The sequence below is a fragment of the Pagrus pagrus genome (genome assembly GCF_965226575.1).
Source record: "Pagrus pagrus genome assembly, chromosome: 2".
NCBI lineage: Eukaryota > Metazoa > Chordata > Actinopteri > Spariformes > Sparidae > Pagrus > Pagrus pagrus.
The window spans coordinates 21,841,521-21,859,273 of NC_140186.1; positions in this window are offsets into that span (position 1 = coordinate 21,841,521).

Consider the following 17,753-nt stretch of genomic DNA (forward strand, 5'->3'; position numbering starts at 1 on the left):
GCCTTAGAGGCCCTATAAAGTGGTGTGATTACAGGTGTAGTCACAGCAATCACCTCCCACACTTTTTGTGTTAAAAGGAGTGTGTGTATGCGTGTGTGCGTGTGTATGTGTGTGTGTGGGGGTATGCGTATGTGTGTCTTCTGCCCCTAGATTATTGCACTTTGTGGACTGTGAAATGGCAGGTTAATGGGAGCCGCTGTGCCCACCTCATCTATTCACATGAAGAACAGTGTGTGCGCGCGCACACACACACACACACACACACACACACACACACACACACACACACACACACACACACACACACACACACACACACAAGCACATGCATTGTTGGGTAGAGATAGACAGGCAAATAAGGATAAAACAGACGTAATGATGCAGGGAATAAATGAAAAAATACTACTACTACTACACACACACACACACACACACACACACACAAGCTATAGTAGAGGAACACTCCATGAATTGATGATTAAATAATTGATTGATTAACAACTAATTTATTAATGCTATCATTCTAATGATTCCAAGTGATCCTAAGACACTTCTAAGGCTCTTGGTAAAATTATTCATAAACACCCATTTAAAAAAGAATGGAAAATGTCCATGGAGTGGGCGGCGACATCTGCACGTCTTTATTGTAGGATGGGAACTTGTGGTTGACTGTAAATGGTTGGTTTTTAAATGTTTACTGCACCTGGTATTCCCAGGCGGCCTCTCATCCAAGCACTAACCAGGCCCGATCCTGCTTAGCTTCCGAGATTGGACGAGATCAGACATTGATGTACCTCTGTCACTTGTGACCGCGAGTCACTTCCGTTACTTGATGTGAGTTATGTCACTTGCGCAACTTCTGCCGCGTAACTTAAGAGACTGAAGGTAGTTAATTTAAGTTAATTTAAGTATGGACTTTTCCTAAACCTAACCAAGTAGTTTTGGAGCTTATACCGAACCAACCTGCATCAGTTTGACAACATTAATAACTGCCATTGCTTATTATGTGTTAGTGCTAACTTGACCACGTGCAAAACTGAAGCTAGAGGTGTACGTAAAACAGCATAGTTTGAAGCTCAAGGCCACTGACCAAGCTGCAATGAGTTGGGAGTGAGAACGTGACAAACTCTGATACCATTAGTTTCTGTTTAAAATGCATTATTCACTCACAATAATTCTTCATTCAGTCACATCCCTGGAGGTTGGTCTCCCTTGCTTCACCAAAGAAGCCTGTACTTCCCTCTGTAGGAGCTAATGACTGATTCTTTTAGTATCACTGGGGTCAAAGTTGATATAAGGAGAAACACAATATGCCTCATCAGCTACAAAAATAAATCTTCTTTTTTTATACTCTTTTAGAATGGCTACTTCTATACGTAGATTACGAGGGTCGTCATTTTAGTTTTAGCTTAAAATAACAGCTTCAAAATCATTTAGATGGTACGGTGGCTTGTAATAGGATGAATGGTGTCTCTATCACAGCCACTCCGCCTCCTATCACTTGTTTGTAGTGTTCTACACCAATTTCTACATAATGCTGCTTTAAAATGCAATGCTAATAAAAGAAAATATTTTTTGATGAAATCTATCGAAAAATAAAATACATCAACTTCTATTTCCATGTGGAGTTACTGTGCTCTTTTGAGTTTTTCTATCCAGTGTCGTCACAGTATTGGATGACAAAATGAGTGTTATTCCACTGTGTATATGTGTGTATATGTGTATGGAAAACATTTCAATTCAAAGATAAAGTTTTTCACAACTTTCAATTTTCCCGACTGTAGGATTACATGCATTTAATGGCCCCTTTAAACTTTAAAGTTTGACCTCGCTCTTTCATTACATCATCTCTCTCACTCCCTTGCTCTCAGTTTGTGGGTGATTAGTTTGACAGCGGTCCTGCTGGCTGTTGGTGTGACTATCCTTGAATCAGAGAGGATGAAGTGTGTGTGTGTGTGTGTGCATGTCTGCGTGTGTGCATGTGTGTGTCTTGTGTACTGGATATGCATCAGCGTGTGGGCAGACAGCAGCAGTGCGAAGCATGCTGATGGTAATGAAGGCGGTAGGGCCAGGGAATAGGTGGAGAGGAGGTCAAGTAAAGACCACAGTTAAGCACACACACACACACACACACACACAGATTCGCAAAAAAGTGTATTGTTGAAGCTACAGTACATAGTACAGAGAACACAGTGTCCCTTTCACATACACACACACACACACACACACACACACACACACACACACACACAGAGAGACACACCTTTATTGCGTCACCCTGCTGACTTAGAGGACAATGTAAATTCAGTTGGGGATGAGTTATAACACTGCAGATACACACATTCTCCTACACACGCACATGTGTGTATGGGCACACACATAAGCATTTTTTCTTGCACACATTTCTGCGCTTCTAATTTCTGACAAAGCAACACCAGAGTAGACCTCAGGCTCATAATAAGCAGTGTGTAAAAATAGAAGCACTGGGTATGCACAAAGCCCAGATGCTTGGCTTCCAGAAAATGCTAATTCTGTTATAGGGCCACGCCGTTGGAGTAGAGGCGCGTTGAAGAAGCAGAAAAACGGAATGACATTAAAACATGAGGAATATAAAATTCAGCACTAAACGAACATACTGTATGTTGAAGTTATGAGGAAAGTTATTGACTATGATGATGCAATGGTCAATAAGAAATACTTTCATTAACTTGCACACAGAAAACGGTAAAAATAACTTTTTATGAAATATAAAGTGATCAAATGAGGACGGAAAAGTATGAAGTGTACTGGATGCCAGGTGGTGTACTCCCAAAAAAACAGAGCAGAGTACCTTGTGTGCCATTGGATGATTTTTTTCTCCTTTTTATTGTTTTCTTTTGTGCTCCCATGACTGTCATCGAAAACACTTCTTCACACACACTGTCAGGATATATAATTATTATACGCAGACGATCAAGTCTATTAGACCAAGCAAGCACAACGATGATAGAAAAACTGTATTCCACAGTTAGAAAAAGACGCTCTGATATATTTAATGAGGATGTTCCAATTTGTTTTACTTTACTGTGACTTTGTAATATCATTGGGATTAGTGTATTAATGGCACACCTCATAGAAAAATTCCTCGTAACTTACCCTGTTCTATTTATTAATTTTTTTCTCTGGTGCATCACTACTTTATTTTACAGGGAGAGGTGACAGACAAAGAGGGGGGTGACATGCATGAAATGTCCCTGGGGACGTTGCAATCAAAGTATATATGTGTCGACCAGGAGGCCTCCTGGGCATCTACCAACCACACACACACAAAAAAAAAACATTCAAGGAGGAGGTGCCATATCGGAAGTGTTTGCAGTCAATCATCAGTTCATCAGCTTGATTCACTGAAATCAATTGATCATATAAAACACAAGTCTTATATCCAAGCAACTCAAACTGTGCAGTGCACAGTTTTAAGCTATCTCAATCAAATCCCAACACCAATCCCATTCTGTCTGTGCTTTAATCCAATCTTCAAATTTAACATTAGAGTGTTCATTACTTAACAGGCTTTCTATTCCAAAACATAATGTATCTTGATCTTATCTTGATAAAGTGATAAAAATGTTTCAAGAGACTGAAATTGAGTTGAAGTTGGGAACACCTGAATAAAAAATGACTTTCCAATGGCTCGAGAAGAAGTCAAAACAATATAGCTTGTTAAAGAACCCATGAAATGGAGATTGGAGCTGACTTTATGACAAGTGGACCTGATAAAAAGGAAATAGGCAGGAGTTTTGCAAGCTGATGAGCAGTGGAGCACATCACATCAGAACTTCACAGTACATTTACCGTACGGTTGAAGAAGTGATTTGGGTCTTTTTTGAGTGCAAATTTCCAACAGGTAAACTTTTCTGCGAAACCTTCGGCCTGTATCATCTCCTTGGGGAAACTTAGGGTGAGCTGCATTCCTGAACACCTCCAGAAGTAATTTAAAAGAAAGTAATTTTTTTTTTACTTTATGTGGTCTTTACTAGTTAATGCTTATCACATCATAATAACATTAGAGCTGGCGGTTTTCTCTGCCCCAGATTTGGCTGTGTGGGAGTCAGGGACTGGAGGGAGGTTTGTCCAGGAGAAGCAAAAGTGCAGACTTCTAACTAAGTTTCTCACACACGTAATGCACAGGTAAAAAAACCACACACACATTCACACATGCTCATTTGTACGGTATGCTCGTTTACCCGATCCCTTGTTCCTTCATTCTCCCCTCAGCTCACTCCTCGTTGAGTTAATTAGGTTGTGCATTCATCGCACCTGGTAGAGTGAGGAAGACAGTGAGAGAGATCCTTTGTAAATTATGAGTAAATGTGGCTCAGCTGTTTAGCATAGTTCATCATTCACAGGATTTTAATTTTTTTCCAGGGACTCAAAAGTTTAATTATCTCCCCTTCCCTGGATGGATTGTTGTTTCAAATAAAAAAAATATGTCAGCAAGTCATTTGAGATTGTATTGTACATTTGGAAACATTCATCATAATGTGATTTGATTGTGATTTATAGTTGTTAAGGATCTAATACGGTAACACGGAGTTAATTAGTGCTTAATTAGAAAGGTACTTAAGTACTTGGAAAAAGAGGCTTTAATTATGAAACCAAAGTGTAATTACACAATAATGTAGATGTTGTGACCAGCAAGCGTCGCAGCTCTAGGTTAGCAGGATGCAGGGTGTGAGGGAGTGTGCATGCGCCCATATGTGCCTTGTTTTCAGCTTGACTGTGAGTTAATGAGAGCGACTGCTGAGTGGCTCCAACATTGTGGACATCTGCCTTTCCCTCTCTTTTTCTGTCAATGTCCTCCTCTCCCTCGTTTCCTCTTATTAACTGTCTGCCTCTCTGCGACAACCTTGGAGTGTCTTTTACCACTGTGGGCTACCTTAGTGTTGTTGGACGTTATAAAGTACAGTAATGTGACGGGATTTCATTGTGGATGAGAGACAGATGCTGACAACATAATTCAAGTCATTATGTCCTGTATAGTTTAACATTTATAGTTTCTCTCAGTTCGCGGCTGGATGGACATTTTAAAATTAGGAAGACTGTAGGGTCAGAAGTGTGCGAAAAACAGTGCTGTGGTACAGAGCCAGCTGAACAGATGGGAGAATGAACACCTTGGTCTCACTCTGAGTTGATGGCATCAACACAGCTTTACTCAATCGGAAAAGAGCCTCAGTGATTGCTTTCATAAGATGTTTGTTATCTTTGAGACAGGTTTAGAAGATCGTTCTTCACAGGGACACAAGTATTGACTGGACACTCTTAGATACTCAGCAGAGGTCTCGGCTGTGAAGGCCAAACAGTTCAGATGCTCTTTTTCTTGTACACACCTAACCATCCTCTAACAGTGTGTGTGAATAACAGAGTTCCACTCCACATGAAAGAAGGACCAAATGTATTATGTACACACAAAAACCGTGAAAATGACATGTAAAGTGGTATTTGGCACATAGTTTGAGCCATGTATACACACGCAATGTTCATGCGGCAATAGCAGTGTACTCCTACTCATGATTTCCGCCGTTTTCGAGGAAGGAGAACGACCAGCACAAGCAGCTTTCTAATGATTTGGTATTTTTCCTGACCTTGAATTCTGCTTTGTTCGTACATGGTGGTATCTAGGTGCCCAGCATAGAGTGCACAGGTGGGAGGTTCATACAAATGATGCAGCACAAAGAGAGTTGTTAGTGTTTTGGTGGGTGGGAAACTGAGTCTTCAGTGATGTGCTGATAATTAAATTCTTGCAGCAAATGCACAGAAATAATGGGATAATGCTCAAAATGTAAATAGACTAGTACAATCAAACACTCTCCAACCAGTAGATGTGTTTAAATCAGCATCAAAAATAACTTTTTATCCATCTGCAATGCTTTTATAAATAAATATGGGTGATTCTTACAGTATCTGTAAGCTGCTGAAAACTGTCAGTTCATCTGAAGGCAGCAAGACAGACACGTGGACAAATAGGAGGCCATGAGGAATATGATTTCAGTGCAGTCTCACTACACACTACCATTCACTGTGTTTACCTTCATTAGATCACATGCTGATGAAGCCACGCTGCTACAGAATGACCACATACATGTACACGTCTACACACGTTTGACCTGGTTGGTTATCACGCGACATTCTGCCTGTTGTGCGGGGGATGTCGGATTAGAGAAGTTATGTTTGACCACTGAATTTTATTGCTTTGCCAAAGCACCTCAGATTTGAATGCACATGATTTTCTAGAGCAAACCGAGTGAGGTATGATGAAGTGAAATTCAAAATGAAGTTGCTTGAAGGAACTATCATTTTATGCTGATTCTTGCCGCCACTGTGGAAGAAACGAAGCAAAGTCAACTTTTTTTTAGTGCCTTACCATACCACCAGACTACAGAGCAGCTTCTTCCCTCAGGCTGTGAGACCTCTCAGTTCATCCTCAGCCCTTAAAGCCATGAAAAAATAGTTTTCATTTTTAGACTTATCAAACCTGGATAAGTTGGAATCCTACTGGGTGTCAGGCATTAAGAAAAACTGTAATAACTATTCAGAAACAGCCAGTATTCTCACTGCTGGTCTTGTTTTGTTACAATAGAGGTGTCAGTATTAATTTGATGATACTCAGTTTATAATATGCCAATAAAATGCACATTATTAAATTAACTTTACTTGATGTTTTTGTTTGCACAATTTCTTTTTTCTTTTCAGTTACAGTGAATGCATCATTTCATTTACATGCTATTTTTATCCATTATTTTGATATATTCTGTGTTTTTTTTTAAAAATTGCAATTTAACTAAATAATTGCTTACTTGCATACGTTTTGACATATGATGATAATTGTAGACATCAGTGGTGATGATGGTTATCAGCCAGTGTGATTAATTACGATTATACTGGTGCTGATTCATAGTCTGTAACAACTGAGCAGTGGGAAAACAGCTCCAGCGTTATTGGAAAACTTTGCCAAACTGACACAGACAATCTGTGAATCTGTCCTTCTTCTCTTGCCGTCTGTTGGAGCATACAGAGTTGTTAACATGCAAACAGTTTGTTCAGGGCATGTCTGCATTCATCGTTGGTTAACTAAAGGAGTAGAAATAAGGCTCTTGTCCACACAGCTTTATGCAAAGTGTGCATCAGCAAATTTGTCTTTGTGAATATAGAGAGTTTTAATTTTGAACCCACACAGTAAAAGTATGCATCTTGCCCCAGGAATTAATACATATCTGAGGTTTACAGGCTGTATTATAATGGAATATAATATTATTCTTTGTTCCGGTAACTAAAATTGTGTAATTGTCAGCTCTTCTGTCTCACCAGACAAGCTGTACTATGTTCATGCTTGACTCTACATTGCTTGAGGTGCAGCTGCTGTCAACTGAGCAGTACTTGGCAACAGTGGTCACAGAGATGTAGGTGTGCCAGACCACACATTCCTACACAGACACCAGCATGCATTCGAGAACACAGCCACAGGATTAAATGACAAGAGCACTTACTCAGCAGGGATGAATTCACTGTCCTGCTACCTGTCACATTACGGAATGACTCACACGAACACACAAAGATTGTAGAGGACGTAAGAGCACTCAACGCTTGTCATTTCTGTATTTTTGGCTGGAAAACACATTTGACTAACTGCAAGGCTGCTCTCTTGGAACAGGGAATGGCTCACAGATGCTCAGAAGCAGACGAAGGTCTAAGTTTAATTAAAAGGACATGTCTGATTTTGTTAGTGTGACCAACAATGGCCAAATCTCCAACTTTCCTCTGAACTGTTTAACCTTCAATTTTGATTGTATTTGCTTCAACAGAAAAGAAATGTCAGCTCTGCATCAAGATTGTTTACTAAGAGGAATAGAGGGAGAGATGCAAAATAATTATGAAATATTACAAATCAGGTATACGCTGCTGGAACTGAAGAGCAAGAGTTGGAACTGGCCATCAAGTAAAGATGAAATTTTCACTGGAACTAAAGGTTTACTGGACAAAATCTGTGTGAGCTGAATCGGAGTAAGCGGTTCAGGACATATTTTGGGTAAATAGTGAAATAATTCTTATCTCATTAGTTTCCTTCACAAGCCGAGTGTGGGGCTACCACAGTCGAGGGAGTGCAAAGGTCCAATTGCCGAAGACGAATGCGCTGAGCTTAACAGCTCTTGTAACTCTGAAGAACAGAAGGCAAGCCTCAGATGTCCCATAATGTGTTACGAAGAGTGAAAAAAATCCTGCCAGGACAAGAAACTAGGGATGCACGATATTGGATTTTTGCCGATATCCAATATTTTCCAACTAATTTTGGCTGATTGCAGATGCCAATGTGTGTTTGTATTTTGTCTCCCTGTTTTTAGGTCTGCCTCCTATAATGGAATAAAGATAACATTTTGCCTACTCTTATTGTGATGACCCACGGTCAGGTACACACATACAATGCTTTTCAAATTGTACACATTACTTGGCAAAATAAGAAAACTACTTAATGGTTCATATTGCGTGCGAATTATTTAAGCAAATCTTATCGGCCTGTTTTATCAACAGAAATGTTCATTTTTGACATTTTTATGCCTTCATTGGCCAATACCAATGACACGCGAGAAACCATTTCAGGCAAGGGATCTTTTGAGACCAGGTACTGTTTTGATGTGTTTACTGGAAGGCGTGACCAGGAATGGGTCACACTTTACAGGTCCATCTGTCCAACCACCACCTGCTGTTGGACCTGAGAAAGCTTTTATGTTGCTGATTGAGACTCATCTTTGGACCAATACTCTTGGTTGTGCAACAGAGGGACATGTCAGAGGTGGCTATGTAATAGTCCTACAGTGGAAATAGTGTTGCCACAGAGGGCTGAGATTTGCTCACTGGGTGTCAATGAAACAAGGTGCTCTGTCATCATAAAGGTGAAAGTGCAGCATATAGGTAATAAACAGGTCATCCAACCTTCCAATCATCATCTGAAGGGAGGTGGTGCTCAGCTAAATGTTGCCTGATACAGACTGTGACTAGAGCCAGGAGGGATAAACCAAGCATCATCATCGTGATGCACAATCATGTCTCCAGTGCCAAGGGCCAGGACTGTTAATGCAGCATGGATTTTATAGATGTACTCCCCATTTCTTGTCTTGTCGTGTCCTTGTTTTACTATTTTTTTGAGCATTTTATGCTTTCGTTGGATAGTATCATTGGAAATATGACAAGTATATTTACCTTACCCTTAACCCCCAAGCCACAGTTGCACCCTGTCAATTCAGTAGTGCAAATGGTGAAGTGGCTCAAATTGACTGTGTTCCATCAAAATCAATTTAACTAAAAACCTTGGCATGCTTACTTTAGACATTTTGTTACTGTATACAGTCAGTTATCAGAAAGAACTGGTGGGTAGCTCCTGATTGGCTGTACATGTAATACATGCATTATTCAGTGAGTTGATCCACAGAGAAGAGCGGGCAAGTGCCTATTAGAAGGTGTAGCTTGTGTGAAATAGCACTCGGAATTACAAATTTCAGAAAATGGAGTGGCATTGATTTTCATAGAAGGGAAGGGGCATACTGCATGACTCTTGCTTTGGAGAAGCCAGTCTGAAGAGATCATTTCCCTCAAAGCTGGAGATAAATGTTGAGAAACTACAAAGCCTCTACCAATCTGCAGGCTCATGTTGCCTTCATGGCTAAGCATCCATTCACAGATACACACTCAATACCCTCGCTCATAAACAGCAACAGAGAGACAACAGCACACAGTAACAAACATTAATGCACATGCCTGAGCACAGGCTCGCTCTCTCTCTAATTGTCTTTGAGATGACTCTGCCACTCCGTGCTCAAATCTCTGCGAGGGTGAATGATGATTATGGGGCTGCACTTTTGAAAAGCAACACTCACACATGAGTGCATTTTTTCACACAGCACATTCACCGGCAATCACCCACAAATGCCCTTGCACACCCACCCACACACAAACCTATTCTCATAACGCATTCAAGCCTGCTCATATAAACATTGCACACATTCGCAGACAAAATGTGGATTCATGCTATTTATATGTGAAGGAATGTTGATTAATATTTGTGCAGTGATATTATAGAGCATCATATTATTTTTTTTTACTGGCGATGAGGACAATAAAAGGGAAAGCAGGATTCATGAAGTATATTTGACCCAAACAGTGTATATGAGATTTTCAGCCCCTTCTAACCCAAGACACGTCAGATATAGCAGCCTTGTCAATAGCCCTATGCCTCAGAGTTTGACGCTGCTAGCTTCACTTCTGGAAGTAGAGCTCTAGTGCAGTAGTATAAAGAGCAAGAAAGTCTGAGTTTGGAGGTGGATGGGGTGGTTGGATGCATTATTAAAAAGACTTTCCCTCTGAGACGGGGTTCACATCCCATTTGTGAATAAGTCAAGAGTGATTTGTTTTTCAGTTGAAGTAGCATAAGTAAGTGAACGTATGTAAATGGCTTATGTGATGTCATATACGAAAGTATGACTAACTACTTTATTTTGCCTAATCCTAATTAAGTAGATTTTTGTATAAACCTTGCCGAACCACAACTGTTTGACAACGTGAATAACATTCAAAGCATGCTTTATTTTGAAAGTGTAACTGTCAATGTGTTTAAGTGTTTTTATGACATGTCTTGCTCCATATCTTACCTACAGTATACACCAGTATGAGGCCCAACAATGGCGAAGAGAATAATTTAAAATACTGATGACTCATCCTGCACTCAGGGGCGTTCATTTTGCATCCAGTAAATGCTCTTTATTTTATGACGCTGCCATCAACGTATAAAAAGAAGAACATCACCAAAAACACAACTTTATAACTTGTATAAAAACCCACCCTTATAGCTTGATTCAGAGATTTGGGTGAAACTGAGTCATGTTTTATGGATTAAATATTTTCTGGTTTTCCCTCTGCTCTGCTTCTTGAGAAACTCTGGTCAGATAGCTTTACTTGTTACTAATGCAACCGCCAAAAAAACTGATAACCAGCATCTTCTCAATGAACACCTCCAGACCGGGGCGGTACGAAGCCTCCGAGAACAGATGCCAGTTGGAGTATCAAGGTGATTTATGGAGTTTCCTGGAAGACAGATTCCCCGTAGCTTTGTTGCTAAAGTAAGTGCTATACTGCTGCTAAATGTAGTTAGCTGCCTTTAGCTTGGTAAGCCCTCCTTGCTGACTCAGCCCCGGGTTGCCAGGTTCCAAACCTGCCTAGAAAACCACCTAGTTACTGTATTCCCTTCATCAAATAGGCTCTGTCTGGTCCGACCATGTTCACTGGGCCCTGCCAGTCCGGGAGAGTCGACGTCAGCAATGCAGTGGTTAGGGGTTTGGCACGGGCATAATGTGCATTCTGCGCTGTTCGCTGCTCCCGTTTTTAATGAGAAACACGTAACTGTGCTGGAGCAACTTGCATTCTCTATAAGGCCACTGAGCAAGGTGTTGAATGTGACCAGTTGAAAGTGAGAAGGTGTTCTTTTTAAAACGTCTCTTTAAATGGGTAATGGGGGATTAAAGGCCAACAGTTTTTTTTGTCATTCACTGCTCGCACTTTAAGCACTTTTATACTTTAGAAGAGTTTCTATAAAGTATCAAGGAAGCAGACACTTGCAAAATCAAGTGTGGGCTTTTCAACTGTAGTTACACAGTGAAATGTGAAATTGAGCGAAATAGAAAATAAAAAGTACCTAACGGCAAAGCCATCTAAGCAGCGCCTGTTGTCGCTGAAATCTTTGTAAAAGGCAAACAAGTGGACCTTGAGCTGAGATGATGACTGCTTTAACACAAATGAGACTTTTAAACCAATTAATAGTTGAAAAACAAAGCATTGGTTAGGATAGATACTCCAACTCCAGATAGAGATCAGGGAAAAAAGAGAGTGAAGGGTAGCAGCAAGACCATGATAAAACATTTTAGAGAGAGCGACTCAATGAAAGAAGTGGGGAATCAATGAGGAAAATTTGATGCGGGAGAGAATGGGGGAGAGAGATAAAGAGCCAGGGATGAAGTAGCTATTCATGGGATAAGTGTAATGGAGACAGCACTGAAGTGATGACCAACATCATCTATGAGTCTTAATAGTAACACTGGGTGTGTTTGTGTGTGTGTGTGTGTGTGTGTGTGTGTGTGTGTGTGTGTGTGTGTGTGTGTGTGTCACCCAATATAAATGTGTTTATTGTGCCTGTTCATTCCAGATAAGTATGCGCACCCAGAAGTGCAATATTACAATATCTATCCATGTGACAGTCACTTATATATGAACCAGAGGTGTTTATGTGTGTGTGCTGTGTGCTGCCTCTCTCACTCTCTATTTTGCATGGACACACACACGCATACACACACTGACACCTACAGTGCAGCTCTCATGTCGTGATGAATATTATTACCTGCTGCATTTGTTTCCTCTCATCATCCTCTCCCCTGTAGTCAACCTTGTATCATGCCTGATATACAGGCTTCACACACACACACGCATCAATATGAAATACTGCAGTCCTCCTTCTGCTGACGACGCACCGTTAGGAACTTTCCTCCTTTTTATTTTGCCCTCCCTCATACCTTGTTACTCTTTTGGTCCGTCTTCCTCTCTTCCTGCTAAGTTTAATGCATTTTCACACACCGTGAGGTTCAAAAGTGCAAGCGATTCATAATACATTTTTATTACCTTGCTTATAAGAATTGTATTAATTTACAGGTGCAAGAACTGCAAGAAAAGAGGGAAATTTAAGGGAGGAGAGAAGAGCAGAAATGAAGAATTTAAGAAATGCCTGACATCGAGCAAAATAGAGCCGCCCATCAACAGCCTTTTCAAAATGGGCTGATCATTAATTAAAGAAATAACTCTTACATTTCAGAAATTACAAATTAGGAAATAAGGCTCGTGGCATTCAAGTGCCATTAACTGAGTCCAATATTTTGTGGAAATTTTCATATAAATTACAAAGCAATCTGCATAATATATGACCTGAATAAATTCTTTCTCCTATCAAGGATAAAGTCAGTGATTTTACTTTGAATGTTCTTTGGTCCTTGATCAATTCATTTCATATGCATTACATTTTCTCTGTCAAGTATTCATCAAATTGATACCAATTTTGAAAACCTCTCAAGCAGTTAGGGCTCTGAAATGATATTGGCCTTGCATTCATTTTTCAAAAGTTTTTAAATCTACACTGAAATAATGGTTGAAAGGTTTCTGTGACACGCGGTCAGGTTGGGGACCAAAAGATTATCAACAAAGTTTAAGAAAGAGGGTTTCAGGCGAATTAAGACTCAATCGGCCCTCATCCCCCTCAAGTCTGTAAGTGTTCTGTCATGTCGTTAATGCAGTTATCTAATTAAGAAACTTCCTTTTAGAAGCACTCAATCATTATGGCTCAAAGGACTTGACAAAGTTCTTCTGATAAACACAGCCCATTCTCACTCCCAACTCACTCCCGTCAAGCTATGACGCTGTATGTACCCCTCCAACATCATTCGTGAAGTAGTAGAAAGAGCCAGACAAGTCCACATTAGGAGGTAATAGGAGTGGTTGGGTGGGTCAAAGACATGATGTCTACAGAAGATACTGGAGTTCGAGTCCTGTATGGACAGTCAGAGTTGACTTGTTAACTTTTATTAAGTAAGTAACTTAAACCCAAACCATGACCTTTTATTTTGGGTGCCTAAACCTTTAATCAAAAATCAAACCGTGACTGTTAAAGGTGTAATATGTAAGCATTTTAGTTTAAAACATGCAAAAAATGAATTATCAGCAGTGTGAATAAATGAATACATTACAGTGTTGCTGTTATTTCAAAGTCATCTATGTGCTGTGTTGTAGATATATATGTTCTACTACTACTAGGTATCAAGAGAGTATAGTCCAATAGTTTAGATTTTGGCCTCTGGAGGTTTGGTGCTGACTCATGCCCAACCTCCCTTTACTCCTCTCCTGCTTTATGCCTCTCCCTTCCTCACCTGAACCTGAACCTCACCTGTCATGTCTTTGTCATCACTGGAGTCAGAAGTCTGGTTGGAGCTTGAAAACCACCTCTGTACTGTACCTGTGGCCTACTCCTGACAGCCCAAAGCTCATATGCTAGTGTTGGAAACAACACCAACACGGAAAGTAGAGTGTAATAGTTTGAAGCTGAGGGGGCATGGACAAAAGCCATATTTGACAATTTTCTTATGAAAACATGATTGAAATACAGTATATTTGACTGTTAGTAGGTGTTAGTGCATATGGCTTCCAATAGCACAATTATACTATCATACTTAAAATTATACTATAATTTTAGGCTCATAAAATTAGTCAGTCCAATAGACACTTAAAAATAATAATTTAAATAAACAAACTCTCTGGCAAGACATAACCTGCTCATACAGAGTAATGTTGAATTATGAGTCACTCAAATGTTCTACATAAAAAACAGGATTATTTCAATACTCTGAATGCAGCAGGATTGCCAGTGAAAACCAAGAAAATATCTTCAGAGCCACTATTTCAAGATGTGGCGATTCAGAGTGGAACTTTGACTGAGTCAAATGAATATGACCGGCGGACAGAAAGAAGGAGGTGTTAACCCCTGACGAGGTCTCTCTGAGCTCTCAAAGGGTCAGTAGGTAGTCACAGTGCTGCACGAGTTCATGGCACCTCTTAAATTCATCCTGTGAGCCTGAGATCATTTTCTTTCCAACCAGGCTCTTCTAAAGTGAATGGATCCTGCAGTGGCTGTCAAGTAGCAGATTGTGCTTTGGTGTTTGCAGGTGATTCTTTGAATCCGTTCTGCTCACTTCAAAACCCTGAAGAGATGCACAGCTGCTATGGTATGCTTCTTGTTTTCAACCAAGCATCCTTATAGGTGAAGGAGAAATCATTTTCAACAATGTCACGTTTCATTATACTGTAGCTATCGTTTCTCTCTCTCTCTCTCTCTCTCTCTCTCTCTCTCTCTCTCTCATCTTCTTTGCCGTTCTGGCTCGGAGAAGGGCGATAAGCATCTTCCTCAGGAGGAAGCCCTGCCAAGACACCTCTGTCTTCCCATCTAATTTCGATGAAAGGCCTTTTCAAGGTCCTCAAATCCGTAATGAATGTGCCGATCTCCTCCTCTTTCCTGTTCATCACATTACTGGTTTGAGTTGCTTGTTTTGCTAATTAAAACAGTTAGAGAGTGACAATAATTGCAATCAGTGCCTGGCATATCAATCTATAGTGGCTGATAATCTAATAAGTAATTGTAATCTCACAACAGGTCATTATAATCCAGTAAGGGGCTGATTATAATAGCTGATTGTGACGGTTTTAATTGCAACATAGATGATGCATGGTAACAAAGATAGAATAGATCATAATTTTAACCCTAATAAAAAAGATTATTGTAATTCAGGAGGAGGCAATTACAATCTGAGACAACCACAGCAAATGAGTTGTATCAGTGCACCATTGTCATGTTGTTGTTTGTAAATATTCACCATGAATATTCACCACTAGGTAGGTTTGTCTAAAAGGTAATCTGAAAAGATCACGTATATCTAGAAAGAATGGTTAAAAGACATACATGTACTCTTACGGCTTTTTTCCACAGAGGTCGCCAGAATCAATGAAATGAAAGTTCCTTATAGCTGCTTTACGCAGCACTTTAATTTATTTGTCTGTGGTCTTTTTCTTTGCACTCAGTATTTGATGGGCCAAAATGTTCTACCACGGCAACAGAAAATGTGAATTCCTGACTGGGTGGCCTGCGTCTGTTCAATACAAGAAATTCTAAACATAGTTCCCTTGAGCAGTTTATCCACCGTTCTAAGCCAGTGCCGAAAGTATTTTAATCCAGACATTACCTTTACAAAAGTACTTTCCAATTGGCACCAACGAAACGAGGATTCAACCATTTAAAAACAACTTTGAATACATGAATGAGGACTTCCTCTCTCACTTTCTCTTTTTGTCTGCAGTAAGCGGCCATGGTATGAGTGCAGTAATACACTCAGAAGTGTCCTCAGAAAATAATGCACTCAAAAGAGGGCCTTCCCCTCAGCCATGTCTGCTTTTTCTCATATATCCTCATATAACCTTATGTGTGTGAAATCTGGTTTTATCAAATGCTTCACCAGGAAATGCATCAAATATGACTGATTCCTTCTTCATCCATTTTCATGATTTTCTCATGAAACTCATTTGCCTGAGGATCAGGTTGGGTGATAGGCAGGAAATATCAGGACTCTGAATCCACTGGTGGAAGATTTTTTTGTTCTGCAAATTCAGTTCTTCAATTTCTCACATTGATTAGCAATGATTTAAATATCTTGGTTTCTGTAACCAGGATATAATGTTTGTATGTGAAAACAAATACACATATCCTCCAAACACCTGTTCATAAGGAGGGATCATAATTGTGGATGCAAAATGTTTAAAATGTATACTGTTTCTGCCGACTGCTTCTGGTTGTGACATTCCAAACTTTATCGAGGTGTAGGAGATACACTGTATTGAAGGCAATGTATTAATCACTGAAGATTAATAAAACACTCGTTAATGGGGCACCACCTCCGATGTTTTGTCTATTTGAATAATCCGGAGGTAATTAATCAAATCCGACTAAACAAGGTTAACTTGTATCAATTTAAATCAATTTAGTTAGTCTCATAGCTGAATTAGTGACTTCTTTATACAGTTTCCTCGGTTCTCCACATCAAAGCAAGTAAGCACAGACAACGACGTACGGTTAAATATGTTTATTTACTAAATGAATCAAGGTGAATAAATGAAATGATGATTCAGACAACAATAAAACAAACAGAAATGTGAAGACTATATGGTTGAAGTGACAGGATTATTTAAGGTGGATGTGAGCGATGGTAAAGTCGTGAGTCTGGGCAGCATTCAAATGTTACGAGAGTAATTTTGATACTAACGAGACCCTAACCGGACTTGTCTTGTGAAAAGATTATTATGAATTAGGAATTAAAAGAACACCAACTCATGAACGTTTAGTGAAACGTGTGCAAGATGCTTAGCCTACTTCGTCTGAAGAGTGGAGAAGCCTTTCGCTTCGATCTTTCTGCCGGATTTCGTCTGAGGGATTGCTGGCTCGCGGTAGCTGCGGGTCCCGAAGAAGGAGGGAAGATGCGGTCGATCCGACTTCACAGCAGGCGGCTCTCTCTCGTCCAGGTGTCGGAGAGAGATCAGCTGATCCAGCGCTCAGCAGAGGATGGTCCGGTTCGACCTCACAGCAGGCGGCTCTCTCTCGTCCAGGTGTCGGAGAGAGATCAGCTGGTCCAGCGCTCAGCAGAGGATGGTCCGGTTCGCTGCCCAGCGGGATGGTACCGCTCGTGAGCGTAGAGGGCAGCGTAACTTCAGCTTGGCACAAAGTCGTTGCAAACCGTGGTCCTAGGTTTGTGGAAACAGGCAGTGACACTGCGCGTTTTGTTTGGCGTTTAGTCTTAAAAAAGACTGTTGTTTATCTTCACACTCTGAGTGGTGACTTTTAACTCTAATTCAACTGATATTTAACTTTCCTGACGAGGATAACGAAAGGATAACGCTGGCCTGGCGCTTCCTCAGTTATTTCTCAATACAAGAACAATTAAACTGAATTCTGTTCCACTGAATAAAATAGTGATACTTAACAAAAATAGTAAGAACGGAACTTACTTCTATTAACATCTAACAAAAATAAAAGCTCTTAAAGATTATCGCACGTGGTCGATTGTACGGAGATTTTTATACCTAGGAGCTTGTTA